This window comes from Lolium rigidum, chromosome 4, assembly GCF_022539505.1.
Source record: "Lolium rigidum isolate FL_2022 chromosome 4, APGP_CSIRO_Lrig_0.1, whole genome shotgun sequence".
NCBI lineage: Eukaryota > Viridiplantae > Streptophyta > Magnoliopsida > Poales > Poaceae > Lolium > Lolium rigidum.
In genome coordinates this window covers 151,662,253-151,667,384 of record NC_061511.1, presented here as the reverse complement: position 1 = coordinate 151,667,384, position 5,132 = coordinate 151,662,253, and positions in this window count along the sequence as shown.

Here is a 5,132-nt window from a genome sequence, read left to right as displayed (position 1 = left end):
CTTCTCGTCGCTGTCGAGATCCGTAGTCGTCATCTGCGCCGTCCGTGGGGGCTTGCAAGGATTCCAATTCAATCCAATCATCACCAAGGTGATAAGCTCTCTCGAAAGGCGCACCGTGAAGCCCGGTGCAGGGTCTTCTGCTCCTCCCTCCGAAGCGGTCTCTCCTTCTCCATCTTCCTTGTTCCATCCATGCAACGAAAATACATAGCACAGATGGTTTAGTAGACTGGCCTTTCAGAGGCTAACATTCGGAAATAACATAGCGCAGATGCATGAAAGTAAGCGGAACACAAGGGGCATTACCTTTGTTTTTGCAAATTGCAAGACTGGAACAGAGCAGCACTTCCAGTTTTATTAGCAGCGGAGTGGGGGACAACACGATACACAAGCGGTGATCATTCATTGGTGGACTGAGCATCAAAGAAACCTATGTACAGAAATCATCCTCACCTTATAGTGCACCTAGCGACACTGCAAAGATGTAATCTTCAACTGATACCCTCAATCGGTGAAAATGATTTTCTCCAATCTCAATTCACAGGGGTCACAGTGCCTCGGAGCTAGACTATTCCGCGGCGAAAAATTTACTGATCACCGTCGGTGCTCCCAGGTTATCTAGGGTGAGTAGTTGCTCTGTTTTCTTTTGGCGTCCTTGCCAGCGTTGTAATCCATTCAATGGTATTGCATCAGCCTTCTCTCGCTCTTCTATAAATTTTATATACCTTCCCAGGATGTAGCCTAGGAAAAAAATCATAAATCATTTAAGTACCAACAAAATTTAGTAAAGAACTTTTACTATGAGAAAATCAAGTATCATACAGAAAAGTGAGAAGATGGTACTGTCAGTATAGAGATACTTGCCTCGAGGGACTGTTAAGACTAAGCTCTGAAACAAAATGGAAAGTACATAGCATCTTCTTGAGAGCATTCTTTAAAAGATAGATCGACATGTTGGAAAATGGCATGCGAACACTAACAGCTAGAAAGCAGAGCAATCATATCTTTGAAAATGGTACCTCGGAAGCAGATTTTTCAATTTGGGAGCCCCACCCTGGGCAGCCGCAACAACACTCTGCATCGCCACCGCTCACTGATCTACCTTGATCTACCTTGACAGCCAGCACGATATTCGGCGGCGGCGTCACGGTCAGTTTGGCAGAGCTGGCTCTAGCCTTGGTGTCACGCCAGCAGCGGCAATTGGGCATACCACCCTTGACAACTGACATGTTTTGTTCCAGATAATTATTACACACGGTATTTGCATTCCCCTCTATAGGTATGTCCATTAGATCTTTAGACGGGTTATGTTCCCCTGATCAAAATAGATATGCTACTGCACAAGTACAAACAGATATGGCTTTGAGTACATGAGGGTTAAAACCCATGTAACTACTTGCTGGGAACATGACATTGAAATTATAATTCTTTCCTACAGTTTCTTCTAACTCATGAAAAATAGTAGGAGAAGCATGAGCATTCGTCCGGCAAGTTCTAACACATTATAAAAATTTGATTACCAGGATGGAATTGAGTCACTCTACAGTAAAAAAAAGGGATGTTGATCTCTCTGTATATCAGCTGAATAAAACTGAAGAGTATAGTGTATAAATGCATTCACTACAAAGGACACGGAAGTGCGGCGTGCTCGCGTGTAGGGCGGCGATGTAGCAGGGAATTAGTGCGCAGCGCATGACATCGACGGTTCCAAAAAAAATGCCTCCTCGTTCTTTCGTCTGTGATTTAGGACTGGTGCAGGTGCAGGGCAGCGGACAATGGTCCGCTCAGTCGTTCTGACCGTAAGATATGTGCTGTACGGCTGAGATCGTTTGGATCACCCCACTCTCTCCCTTTTAATAGTAGTGGAGATATGGGTTAAACATGCCGTGCCCAAACTCGATCGGTGTCATCAGGACCAAACTCGACGCCATCATCGGCTCCACACCATCACCTCCACGTATGGCAGCACCGTAGCCCGTAGGTGCCATGAGGTTCATGACCACGCCACAGCCCGTCCAGATCGGCATGCCTAAGAGCATCTCCCAATCGTGTCCCCCAAACAACACCGGATTGAGCGTTTGAGGGACATATTTCGTTCGTGCCGCGTTTGGGGACGTCGCTCCCCAGCCGCGTCCCCCAAACGGCGTCCCCAAACATTAAAATACTTTTTGTTGTTCTTTTGCATTTTTATTTCAATAAAGTTAAGAAATATTCCACAAACTAATACATAATTGAGAACATGGTTTACACGAAGACATAATTTGGAACATGGTTTTCCACAAAATAATACATAATTTGAACCATGGTTGACACAAATATAAAATATTGCAAAAAAAACTAAACCTAATTAGGCCGGGCATCAAAGGTTTCGTGTGTTCGCTGCCAAGAAAGAACACTCGAGGGCACACCTAGTCACCCAAACTGGAAAATCCAGCTGATGAGGGTGTCCCTGTTGGTTCTTTCGAGGAAGAACAACCAGAAACCTTCATGCATGTATTCGCCGTGAAGAAACAACACTCTTCAGTCGTCGTCCTCGTCGGTGCTGTCGCCGTGGTAGTTCCGGCAGCAAGGCGTCTCGTCGAATACCTTGACGCTCATGTCCCTGTCGCCAAAGTAGGAGAACACGAGCACGAAGTCGGCTTCGAGACGGTGGTAGCGCGTGAACTTCTCCCAGCCGATGTGGAGGTACATCTTGCCGCGCGCATCATAGATCACGTCGACGATCCACCGGTAGCAGCCGCAGTCATCTTCCCGCAGATGCAGCGAGCGCGAGCGCTCGTCGCCGGCGACGAAGTCGGCGAAGGTGTCCGGCAGCCTCTGGATGCCATGTGGTTCGCCCTTGAGGACGACGATGAAGTCGGACAGCAAGGGCCCCTTCTCATCCTGCATGTCCGACGATGAGGACGACGATGAGCGTGCAGCTCTGCCGCGGCCGCGGCCACGACCACGACCACGGGCGCGAGCTTGGCCTCCGCCTTTACCAGCCATGGCGTCGACTCTTGAGATGGTGGCGGCTAGGGTTGGGGAGAGAGGCGCTAGGATTTGTGTGTAAGAGGAACGATGAGAGGCGGCCCTTTTTATAGGCCGGAGGAAGGCGGGGGAGCGGTGGCGCTCATTAACGCCGGCATGCAGAGCTAGGCGCGACGAGACGCTTCGCTGCGCCTCTGCGGGAACTGCACCGTCGCTGCGCACCAATAACTTTCGTGGCGAGGTAGGCGACGGTTAGGTTAAAATTCAATGTGCCGCTGACGAGTCGGCCCCGCCACTTCCCGTCTCGCTTTTCGGTGTGTCCGACGTCCCCGGTGCGGCCCCTGTGAGGCGGGGACGGGCTCGGGACGTCGGAGACCGTATTGGATCGCGCCGGACAAAAAACGGCTTTGGGAACGCGGCTGAGAACGTTTTTTTATCCGGCGCGGTCCAAATCTCTTTGAAGAACAGTTTGGAGGACGCTGACTGAAAGTGCTCTATGGCGATCATCGTCAGCTCAGCATAAGTCCGCCACGCCCGGCTCATCTTCGGCCGGCCCTTGCGCCAGCTGGGTTGTCGCCACCACTCCACCAGCACCACCGTCCCTACGTGCTCGACGCCCGAGCATTAGCAACACACCCACTTCCCGTCCGCGAATGTCACCACGGTGGCGTTGGCGTTGCTACAGCCTACAGGAAGGAGTCTCCGAGCTCGTCCTCGTTCAAGCGAAGCACCACGAACCCTCATCGCCAACCATCATCGACCAAGAGAATTTCGATGTGCACCCATCGGCACCGTGGCGTGGCCCAACTGGCAATGGCCGTCCCGGTGTTGGACGCATCCTGTCCATCGACTCCGTCCGAGTAAGGCCTTGACACCAACAACATGGTGAGGCCATCGACCATCGTTCATGGAGATTAACAACTGTGAATTTCCAAGTGAGGTGTCTCGACAGTGCAGTTGTGACAGTTCCACTTCAAGAACGTGTACTGTTAATATTGGGTTACAAATCCCGTTCTTCTATGGTAATATCTCAATCCTTGCTGGTTCCATCATCATTCAAGTCATGTGCATTCCTAGTTTTGGGATACTTTGGTGTTGTGCCTTGGATTGAGAGGTTAGGAAGGTCCGATAACTCATATGTGCAGCCATTCTATGCAAGTCAGAATGCTTCTTATGGGCCTGGGTATTTGGTCACTGAAGGACATATACAAGTTACTTTTGAATGTTCAACTTAGCAACTGTTTCTTGGTGGTTCTTCAGCCATTTTCACATTGTCGAAATTTCTTGAGTGGACATGGGAACTGTACGGTATACTGCTGTATGCCTCTCAGTAGTTGGCGAGAGCAAAATCATTTGGCACACTTCGGGTGTCTGAGCACTGTTTGAAATGTAAGCTGCAGGATGTGCTTTCTTGGAATTTAGATGTCGTCAGGAGGTACAACCAGCTAAACTGTCTGACATCACTCATGGCCTTCTTATGGATCATCTCAGTAGGCTTGAATTTGGGATTCTCGATGTTCTGGCAACATGGTCATGTTTCTCAATGGATAAGTTAAACTGATATATCTTCCAAGGTAATAAAAATTCAGACTGATGCAGTGCCGAGTGGGAACGATCTGCGGTCACAGAGGTACAGTTCCGTCTCTGCTTGGACTTCTTTTGGAGTGGGGCTGTGGAATGGCATGCTTTTGCAAGATTGGCTTATCTATAGTGAGCTTCTCGATTGCTTGACTGCATTGTCACTTCCCTGGAATTCCTCTCAACTTGTTAGCACTGCATGACGCCTGTGGGCGCCGCATACTTCTTGAAGGCGTCGTCGAAGCGGGTGTTTCTTGTTCTCCGCTCGAGTTCTCCGGGGGAAACCCTAGATCCCTCGCGGGATCGGGCGTGGGCGGCGCTCTTGCGTCGCTTTGCCTCTTGGGGCCTCGCTTTGGATGTCCACCGGACAAGGGACTTGTGGAGTGTTTTGGTGGTTTTTCGGCGGAGGCGGGTTCGTCTTCGGCCAGGCGGGGCGCGGCCTCGGGGCCGGTGTGGTAGTTGGAGCGGTGGCTCCGGTCTTTCGCCTCCGCCTGTTGCGTTGAGGTGTGGTGTCGACCTGGCTGGTCGGCGACCCGTGTGGAGCGCAGCCTCGGGGCTGGCGTGTGGTGTCGTGTTGTAACGGTTTT